The sequence below is a fragment of the Chelonoidis abingdonii genome, chromosome 1, assembly GCF_003597395.2.
Source record: "Chelonoidis abingdonii isolate Lonesome George chromosome 1, CheloAbing_2.0, whole genome shotgun sequence".
In the NCBI taxonomy this organism is placed as follows: Eukaryota; Metazoa; Chordata; order Testudines; family Testudinidae; genus Chelonoidis; species Chelonoidis abingdonii.
In genome coordinates this window covers 246857559-246868789 of record NC_133769.1, presented here as the reverse complement: position 1 = coordinate 246868789, position 11231 = coordinate 246857559, and the positions used below count along the sequence as shown (strand labels likewise).

The window sequence follows — 11231 nt, the reverse complement described above, 5'->3', positions numbered from 1 at the left end:
CAGAAATACAATTTAAAATACTTTCAGCTAAATACACATTGAAACTCTACCAGCCAGATACACAGTTGCAAATACAGAAACAATCAAAAGACTATAACCGCCTTTCTACTTAATACTCAATATTCTGAATATATAAGAGACTGTAGCAGGGAGATTGGTAAGAAACCTGGTTGCACGTCTAGTCCCTTCCAGGACTCAGAGAGAACAAAGCAAAACCCAAAAACTACAAACAAAAGCTTCCCTCCACCGAGATTTGAAAGTATCTTGTTCCCTGATTGGTCCTCTGGTCAGGTGTTACAGGTCACTGTTTGTTAACCCTTTACAGGTAAAAGAGACATTAACCCTTAGCTATCTGTTTATGACAGGTCTACTTACAACAATCCAGTATATGTAGAATCCAGTTATGCAACAGAATATAGGAATGTATTTAATAAAGTAGCTAATTGACAAAATTGTTCTTCAGAACAGGATAATGAGTAAATGGACTTATATGTCACTAGATTGCCGATTATGAAATCAGGCTGTGAACTGGCACTGGTATGAGCAAAAAGTTTGTGAGATGCACAGGTGTGAGACTTCTTGATTAACTCAGAAGAAGGATGGGTAAGATTATGGTCTTTAGAAAGGTGGAGTTGAGTAACCCAGTACACACACATTCAGATCCAGTATTTCACAGCTGTGTTGTAGTTCAGCAGCAGTATTTTAAAGGCTTGTGCAAGTGGCTCAAGCCATGGTACGAATGATTCTGAACTGATTGGTTTAGATTACCTGGATTACAGCACATTAATGTGTCAAAGAATAGGAGAAATTACTGATATTCACTAATATTTAGAAGGCTGTATTGATCTTGTCTTTGGAGTGAAAATAATTTTCATGGTATAATGTAATCAGTGATCATTATAAACAGAACGTCATTGGAAGAGGCTTGAAAATAGTGAGAGAAATTCTTTTGTTTTAAGTTTGGAGATAAAAGTAGATTTGCATAGCATATGACTACTGAACACCTGGCAGTCCAGAATGTCTCATGAGACAAAACGGGGGGGTCACCAGACACCGTTTGAGAAGGTTACAAATGTCAGTCTATAACAAGAGGTCAAGAACAGTATCTTGTAGTTAAGTTTGTGGGCTAGCTATAGGTAATGCAAACCTTGGTTATTTAGAGGTGTTGCTAACTCTCAATAATTGGTGTTCTGTTTTAAAACCCTAGCTCACTGGAGTCATGTGACTACTTGAGACTCTCAGTTTTGATTTAAAAGGAAAGTAAGTTGCTACCCCTCATAATTACAGAGAAAATCGTGAAAATGCAACCTCAGGGAACACTAAAGGCTCAAAAACCTGAAGGCAAATAAAAAGAACCTCAAATATATTATTTTTAAGCCAGTGTCTTGTTTTTTGGAGGCCTGACATGATTTTTGAACATACAGCGTTGACAACTAGGGTGGCCAGATGTCCCAGTTTTATAGGAACAGTCCTGATTTTTGGGTCTTTTTCTTATATAGACTCCTATTACTTGCACCCCCATCCCAGTTATTCACATTTGCTGTCTGGTCACCCTATTGACAACACTGGGGTTATCAAATCAAAGTATTTTATTTGACATATGGAGGAAAGAACAGACAGAATTTTACATCCAAAAATCTTAGCTGTTGTGATTTAGACTTGATAAATAATGGAAAGATATCTTATGATATTAGGCCAGGAAAAGAGAAAAAAGAACTAGGAAACAGGAATTTTTTGTGCATTTTAAAAACACTTTTATATGGGGTTATGTCACTTTTTCTAGGTAGGATTTTTCTAGATGAGGGAATCAGGTGTTGAATTTTAAATAAGAGTTCTCTTTTTTACATTGTATTGATTGGAAGAAGGTATCTTGGTTACTCTAAAGCAGTGTTTCTCAAACTGGGGTCGCTGCTTGTGTGAGAAAGCCCCAGCAGGCTGGGCTGTTGCCCCGTCCACAGGTCTGGCCAATCGCAGGCCAGTGGGGGCTGCTAGAAAAAGCGGCCAGTAAGTCCCTTGGCCTGCGCCACTTCCAGCAGTTCCCATTCGCCTGGAGCAGCGAACTGCAGCCAGTGGGAGCCGTGATCGGCCGGACCTGCGGACAGGGCAAGTAAACAAACTGACCTGGTCCGGCCCGTCAGGGGCTTTCCCTACACAAGCAGTGACCCCAGTTTGAGAAACACTGCTCTAAAGGGTGACTTTGTAAACAGTAGTAGTTTCCTTTTGTCTGTTTGTTTGAAAACTGGATCCTAAGTAAATAAAAATAGACAAGTAGGCTTGTAATTCACTTCTTAAAATGATAGCTGTTCTCTGAAGTAGCCAAGCCATCTTTTCAAAGTATAAATTTAGGGTTTAAGGGTTGCACATTGGTTTATTATATTAGCCATTAATCTCTGCAGACTCCTTCAAATTCTTTCTCAGTTCAAAGTGAACATGACTGTCATATCTCATCCTAGTCCTTATTTGACCAAGTATGTTTGCTTATTTAAGTTTTTATTGATTAAAAAGTCCCTATCCTCATATGTTAGGTCCTTATGCAAATTTTAAAATTATACAATCCCAAACCAACAAGATTACCCTGTCCCAAAGCAACTTCTTTCCACATCTCAAAACCAAGTTATGATAAGCAGTCTCTATGCAGGGGAAGACTGAAATAGCAGATATATTCTTTGGTCTTCCTATCATCCTTGGAGCTAATACATTTCTGCAGGAATTTTCTTCTCTCCAGCTCCTCCTCATCCATCTTCTGAACCTCTTGAAACAGAGATGCCAAAAGCCAGCACATATGGAGAAAAGCTTTTCAAGTGGCCTTGCACGTCATGTATACTTACAGCCTTTTACGTCATAAATGATAAATAATGAAAAAAAATATTTTTGTTACTCTTTGTTCAGAAAATAGCAGTGTTTTTTTATTTCCTGTCTCTAACTGGATCTGGCTCAATTCTAACTTTAAAAGTGTATTGACATTGTGTGTATTGTAACTGTTGATGGGATTCTTTCTCCCCTTCCCCTCATCCCAGACCTCTTATCTTTTGTAGGTCTTTTCATGTTGCTTCTCTGGTTTAAAAAAAATTGCACTGTTGAAGTGAACTGTCAACTCTTCTCTCTTCCTCCCGCAGGCAAGGGAGCACCTTTGAATAATACTTCTGAGTTCCATCATCTCAGGGAGAAAATAATTGTCTTCCGCCCACTGGGTCCACCCTTTTCACTTTGCTTCATAAATTATTTATATCAATAGCCAAAAGCCAGCTTACTTAAATTCTGATTCCAAAGCAGAAATGACAGAGGCTATACATAAAAAGTGTCATAAAGTGGACTGATTATATTGATGGGATGCATTAAAATATATTTATTCCAATGGTGAAAGGAGTTTAATAGTTTCTGTGGCTTCTGTTAAATTTATCAGACATATTTACATATACAGTGCTCTTAATCTGTTGAAGTAGATAGATTTTGAGAACTATTAGCCATTCAAAATATAGAGGATTGACATGTGTAGGCACCATTATCATTAGTAGGTCTTATCCACATAAATCCCCCAAACATCCAACAGAAGACCAACCAAACCTTCTTTAGGCATTTTCCTTTTTATACACAGATATTTGGGATTTAAGAAAACAACCAAAAAATGTGTTTTCTTAAATCCCAAATATCTCTGTATAAAAAGCAAAATGTCTAAAGAAGATAGCTCTTGTACTAATTATCCAGGATACTGTATGTGTAAATAAAGCCTATTAATTAGTCACTTGAAACTAATATGAATAAGAATGTCATATACATCTTGACAAGTGATGCTTCCTAATAATAATTTGGGTTTATACTGACTGTATATGTATTTTTCTGAAGTAACTAGCACTGACAGTGAAAGCACTGGATTTTGTTTTTTAAAATAATGGAAGCTGTAAGCTTTACTTTTCCTTTTTATTTTAAAATAAGGGGCTTTTTTATTACAAGAATGATTTAAAGAAAATAAATACAGGGACCTCAAACTGCAATGCACTGAAAGTAGAAATGTACCACTCTCACCTTCTTACTTAAACACAGGACATTGTAATACTTCCTATACAGTCCTGAGAGAGTATAATCTACAGAACTGCTGAAGTTTATTATTGAAACAAATTTATATCTAATTATACTTAACTTCTTGCCTTCAAGGAGATTAGTCTTTATAATTAACTCTTTGGGGCCAGGGAATATAGGGTTTAAGTGCTACAGAACATGTTAGTGCATGTAGCATTTGCACTAATAATGTTAGGAGCTCCAGAACTCTTAGTGCCAAAGTATTTCATACAGCAGTGTTGAAACTGAAAGATTGCAAAGAATGAAAATTAGGAAATGGAAAGTCCAGAATACTTTTCAAAGTTGGGGAAATGTTTTTAAGGAATTAAGGTTTTTTTATTTTTTCTGTTCAGATGGTTTGCACTTTGCAGGGGAAAAAATGTTATACAGAAGGGATAATCTTGAGCTATTTTTTAAATGAGGGAAACTCTTTTTTTGTTTTTTGTTTTTCTTTGTGTGTTTAATTTTAATGGAATGTGGAAAATAGGGATGGGAACAAATATACATTGTCAGAGGTTTGGTTACTTAAATACTACTGCAATATAGTTACTACAGGTGAAATGAAAAGGGACTATTTTAGCTTCCAAATAACGTGTATATAGATTTGTTAATGGCTTACAAGTTTAGCTTATTATCTTTGCTTTTTAAAAATAGATATAGGCATGTTGTATTTACCTTGTGTAAATTATAAAAGGCTATTTATTAAGGTTTCTGATAACTAACCTGTTTATTAATCTGTAATATTTTAAAATAAATGACTTATTTCTAGCTCAGTGCTTGTTTGTGACTTTTTCCTGCTCTGCTTTTTATCATAAAGAAAATATTCTGTGTTTCACACAGGCTTAGTCACCAAAGGACCTAGTCCTGATGTATGAACCAAAATCATTTCGTTTGCTCATCCACAGAACTTGGGAGTCCTGCCTTAAATAGTGGTAGATGTGCTGTTCCCATGTACATATATATAGAAGAAGAGTCATGCGAATGATGACTGAATTAAGCACACAGTGACAACAAGGGGTCAAAGCTTTATATGTTAATACCATTGCAGTTTGTTTACAGATGAACTGAGCATTTTTCTTAAACTATAAATACCTGTCAGGGCTCGAAGTCCTTTGCAAACTCTGTATCTCAAATGTCATTACCTACTCTGTCCATACATGTCTATATTTTGGGTAGTTGTTTAGCAGATGTGATGGGGCAAGGCCAGATGGCTACAGTAAAGTATTGAGGAACAGGTATGTTAGCCCCAGGCTAAAGAAATCCCTAGGACGGTGGTAATCAAATGGCAGTTGCTCCAGGTTAATCAAGGCACCTGGGGCCAATTAAGATCTTTCTAGAAGGCAGTNCCAGTCAGGTGGGAAGGAGCCAGAGGAGAGGAAGCGTGTGAGAGGAGCTGGGAGCAAGAAGTACAAGGAGCTGAGACTGAGAGGGTGTGCTACTGGAGGATTGAGGAATTATCAGACAATCAAGCATTATCAGACACCAGGAAGGTCCTGTGGTGAGGATAAAGAAGGTGTTTGGAGGAGGCCATGGAGAAGTAGCTCAGGGAGTTGTAGCTATCATGCAGCTGTTACAGGAGGCATTATAGACAGCTGCAATCCACAGGGCCCTGGGCTGGAACCCGGAGTAGAGAGCGGGCCAGGGTTCCCCCCAAACCTCTCAACTCCTGATCAGACACAGGAGGAGTTGACCCAGACTGTGGGTTCCACCAGAGGGAAAGAACACTGAGGTGAGCAAATCCGCCAATAAGCGCAGGACCCACCAAGGTAGAGGAGGAATTTTGTCACACAGAGTACATCTCTAACCCCATTGCTAAATGAGTCTCTACAAGTGAGAGTAGAAACCACTTGGAAAACTATGCAGGTTGTCCATCAAATTCTGCCTTCAGTTGGACCCAGTGCTATAGTGAAATTGGCAATATTTTGAGAGAAGCCATTATGCTATCATGTCTGACAGTGTAGGCTAACAAAAGTGTAAATATCAAGTATGTCCTTCTGAGTGCAGGATTTATGAGCAGGAATGATTAATGTTGTGTTAGCTTCTTTATCTGTGTTGAAGGGGTTATGCCATTCCTTCTGCAAATTGGAGTTGGATTACCTTTAAAAAGGAAAAAGGTGTCTGTCAAAGATATTTTGTGGGTAGTGAATAACAATTAGTGTCAATACACCCAGGCTCTATATTTTATATTCAAAGGTAGCAGTGATAATTCAAATGTGATCAGATGTAAAATCTAAAAAATTATACAGGCTGACACTTTTCTTCCCACATGCAAGGTCACTGAACCTTTTGAATAGGAAAAAAAGATGCAGGATATGTACTTTAGGGATGTTGATATTAGGAAAATTTAAACCTGAAGCAGCTCCACCAGTGCACCAGTAGTGGAAGCTTCAATATAGAAATGGAGAACACGTATTTTATGTAGCACTGTGTTAAAACCAGCTGAGTCCTGTCTACATTACAGCTTTGCTTTCATGATTGCTATCACTGGCAGAGTTGCACTGGAGACAAATTACCTCAGTTTAGACAAGTTCCTAGGACTTCCATCTACAAGGTTTAGAGGGGCACAGAGTTAACAAGTCCAAAAAATTGACAGTCAACTCCTCTTACCAAAAACATTCCAAAGTGAGAGCTACAACAATTTTAAAATGGAGTTCCTGCTCTGGGTGAGAGAATAGTATTTGTCGGTGCTAATATCTCTTTCACTTTCTGCTTGAGAATTTTAAGGCTGTCAACCTTAACAATGTCCCTTTAACTCTTTGCTGAATGGCAACATTATGATATACAAAGGGAAATAAAATGTCCATATTGACATGAATAAAGTAGGATGTGTGTGTTAGCAAGAAGTTGAAAGAATATAGAGACAGCAAGATAATTTACTTTCTGTTCTGTTGACATTAGTGAAGATAATCAGGAATTTGGTAACATGTCAAATAACCTGGGTAAGACATACTATTGTCTTAGTGAACTCAGAAATCCAGATTCTTTGCTGTGCTCCGTTTACTAAGTGATTCCAGGTTCCATTTTTTTGCCAGCTAGAGCCCTTACTGAATTTAGAATATTTTAGATTGTTTTAAAACTGTTTCAGCGGGTATGTCACCCAAGAGACTATGCACCACCTGAGGATATCTGCCCTCTCCTCACCACAGTACAATCCCTTTCCCAGGTTCTCTCTGAGTGGGAAGTATGACTTAAGCTGTTTCATTATAGGACTGTGTGAATGGGACTCCCAGCTGTAGAGATGTGAGCTGCTTCTACCTTTTTTTGCACTGCCTGAACTGTGCAAAGGGACCAAAATAGGCCAGAGAATCTAACCCAGAATTCCTAAGGATTTTGGCCCCAGTCCTGCAAAGGAGTCAGCCCCTGCAGACCTTCATGTGAAATTCGATGAGACACTTGAATCACTTTGCTGACTGGGTCTAAATGAGAAGTTATACTGCAAAAATGGATTAGATTAGATGGGTCACCATCATCCTAACATTTGGGATTCACTCCATGTGGCAGCTAGTATTTCTGAAACGTGTTTGAAACATTATGTAACGAAACCAGCTATGAATTATTCAGAGATACTTTGAACACTTCATGTTACAGAGCAGAGTCTTGGGCTTTGAGATAATGATTCATGATGAAACGTGGGCTAGGCTAAATTTTCATGTTTTTGTCTGAAAAAAGGTTAAATTTTTTTTGGACAGAAGCAGCAATCGAGATTACATGAACAAAAGGAGCAGCTAAAAACTCAAAAGTTCCTTGAAGAAATTACAGTACTTGAAGTAATCTATTTAATATTTTACATGTATTTATTCATTGTTCCCTTTAATAACGTTAGTAGAGGTTTCTTAAAAGGCTTTTTTTGGTGGCGGGGCTTGTATTTTTGTGGAGTGTAGGAGGAAAGGTTGCTATAATGGGCACCTCTAGAGCTGAGGTCTAGTGCTAAGTACACTACATGCATTTAATCAATCACTTACATTATACCGATTTTACTACCGTATTAAACTGTATTTAATTTTTAAAATATATAATATTCAGTATTTCCAAAGGGCGTGATAATGAACAGGAATTGCAACCTTTGCTCAAATAATAGAAAGTTTTAAATCATACATTTGAAGCTGAGGATGCAATTTCTGGTTTTGTACTTATTTCCCCATGTCTAGTTTCTCTGCTGAACTGATTGAGGGTCAAAGAAAGATGTGCCCAAGATTAGACTAGCTCAATCAGTTTTAGGCTCCAACATGCTCCAAATTTCTCTCTTTAACACTTAAAACACTGAGCTCTCTCAGATGTTATGTATTTATACAAATCATTCATATTGCACCATTTTGCACAGTATATTTTATATTTTTATTTAATCTGTTTTAGCACTAGACACGACTATTGAGGCATGAAAGTACCCCTTTAAAACAAAGTTGCACAAAATTCAGGCCGCCACATATTTACTTACTTGGGCGATAGTTCTTACAAGCATGTACATTTAACGTTATGATTTTTACATCAGTTTTAATCTCATATCCACAAGATAAAATGCAATCGAGAGTAAAATAGGCCTAGAATATAAAAACATCCCTTGATCCTCAGTATGCTATAGAGACTGTCTGGTACAGGGAGGGGCTATTTTTGTTTAGTAATGTTAAGATTGAATTAAATGAGCAGTCACTTGGTGAGGAAATACAGTGAGCTGCCTCAGAGAGAAAAGAGAGATTCTCTGTTATTTGAAAAATAAAAAAGCAAGCCAGATGCAAAACCATTTATGAAGAAGAGCAACAAGGAGCCAAGTTTACCTATGAGAGAGGTTGGAAAGACAAGACTGGCAGCAAGGCACAGAGGCTAAACAGAATCTACCCCCATTTGAAAAGGTAACAATCAGGCACCCTGTTTTCTCCAATATGCACACTGTCCCCTTACACATTCAGAGGCTGTCCTGCAGTTTAAGTTTTAGAGCATCTCAGGAGGAATATTGTAGTCTTGTCCCAAAAAAAAAAAAAAAAAAAGCCACACACCCCTGTGTCCTAAGACTGAGCTGTTAAAGTTGGGTATATCACTCTTGTGTCAGGTTGAGAAATCAGCTTAACTAGTCAGAGTATAAAATATACTCAAGACTTTAATCAAAAATAGTACTTGTAGTGTGTACAGGAAAATATATTTTGACCACAGGAAAGTATAAAGTAATAAGGAAAAAAAGTGGGAAAAGGGAAGATAAGTTACAGAAAATATTTAACCTTCTATCTATTTGAAAAGTAAAGGACAATGCAATTTATCCCATAGTATAACACATTTTTTCCCTTAAAGATTGAAAATCTTTCATTGTTGTTCATCAGATTTCTGTGTTAAATTTAAGAAAAGGGGAGGCTGGGGCTGACATGAATAACTACTTTGGGACTGTGCCTGGACGGGAGAGGGTTTGGGGATAAATGGTTTGCCTATCTGCCTTTTTTAAACAAATAAAAACAAAGGCTGGCTCGGGAAAGTGGGTGTGAGCTGGTCAGGAAAGGAACGGGTAGCCTCAATACAATAACTGGCCTCCCCACCTTGTGCTCCTTTCTGTCCAGTTCATGATAGCATTAATTGGTTCTTGGAAGCAAGGTCATGCCCCAGCTCTGGTTCCTGGCACAGACTGGAGATCTAGCTCAGCTGGTGGCAGGAGATCAGGACCAGGCCCTCCCTTGCAGCTGGGGGCAACAAGGTGAGGGAGTCAGGAAGGGTGACCAGACCGCAAGTTGTGAAAAATTGGGAGGGGATGGGAGGTAATAGGAGCCTATATAAGAGAAACTCAAAAATCAGGACTGTCCCTATAAAATCAGGACATCTGGTCACCCTAGAGGCAGGTAGTATTGTTTATCATCCCCATCGCAGTCTGGAACAGAGACAAGGTTGCACAGAGCAATTCTTCCACTAGGGTGACCAGATGTCCCGATTTTATAGGGACAGTCCTGATTTTTGGGTCTTTTTCTTATATAGGCTCCTATTACACCCTACCCCCATCCTGCTTTTTCACACTGGCTGTCTCGTCACCCTATCTTCCGTCCCTGGTGTGGCTGGACAGTGCGTCTGGCTCTCACCTGCTGCAATGGGTCCCCTAAGCGCTATTCCCTCCCCAACCTCATCTCTCCTGCCTCGCAGCCTGGGCCCCACACAGGGTTAACCCTGGTCTCCCAGCCTGCAGACGGTCTTGGCCTCAGATAGTGCTTCTATATCGTGATTCCAACTCTTCCCAACCTAGTGCTAAAAATTTCCCAAATCTGGTGAAAAATTCCCAGATAGTTTTTTTTATTTCAGAATCTCAGAGGAAGGTAATGTGTTTGTAATAACTGTATCAAAATTATTCTTATTCATTCAAGATTTCACATTTATTATTTTTATACGTATAGACATGTTTTTCAATTTTAAACTTGTTACTTATACAGTAAATAAAATAACACATGAGGAGTTGGACTGAAATAAGTGTTTTACACAAATTTCACTATTTTAAAAACAAAAGTATTAATTAGTACAGCATGTGCCCTGCAGTGTACTGTACATCAGTTACTTTGAAAAAATAAAAAGTAAACATATGTTTATAAAATAAGGTAAAAAAGCAAACAAAGAACAAATAACTTACATAATTTTCCTTATAATCTGAGTTTTATCCATTTTCTAACTCATGGTCTGAGTCGTCACTAGAAACATCATTACCATCAATATTTTTACTAGTTTTATCACTCAGTTTTACTGTGCATATTTTTACAATGTACATACAAGTGCTTAATAGTAATTACAAATTTATAACATTTCTCTTGCTTTGCTTTCAAAGTTGACCTTGTAACTACACTAGAATTGAGTGTTTTGGTTGTCATACAGTTTCTTTTTATGGTTTTTATGTCAGTTACCATGGAGAAAACTCTTTCACGAGCTGCATTTGAATGTGGTAATGTGAAAACATTTTTAACCAGTTCAGATATATTTGTAAACATGAATTGACCTGAATAATCTAAATTAATTAACTTTCAATTTTTCTACAAGTTCCTCAGTCTCAGTTTGTACCAAAATATTGCTAATTATAGCAGTACATTATCCTTCTTTAATGTTACAGCCTCAGCAATTTTGGAATCAGGGAAACATTTTTTAACTACTTCAGTTAAGTGTTCCACAGAGTGAATACTGACGTGTTCAGCAAAGTAACAAACCATTCTAACCTCTGCATTTTT

The 11231-nt window shown here is 37.7% G+C and overlaps 1 protein-coding gene across 1 annotated transcript in view; it reads left to right on the top strand.

The window, feature by feature from the left end:
• NIPA1 (NIPA magnesium transporter 1) overlaps positions 1-917 on the top strand; it is a 26593-nt gene extending 25676 nt beyond the window's left edge. Inside the window, exon 6 of the mRNA XM_032776128.2 lies at positions 366-917. The gene's annotated coding sequence lies outside the window, so the exon portion shown is untranslated. The remainder of the gene's footprint in view (positions 1-365) is intronic.
• The last annotated feature ends 10314 nt before the right edge of the window (positions 918-11231 follow it).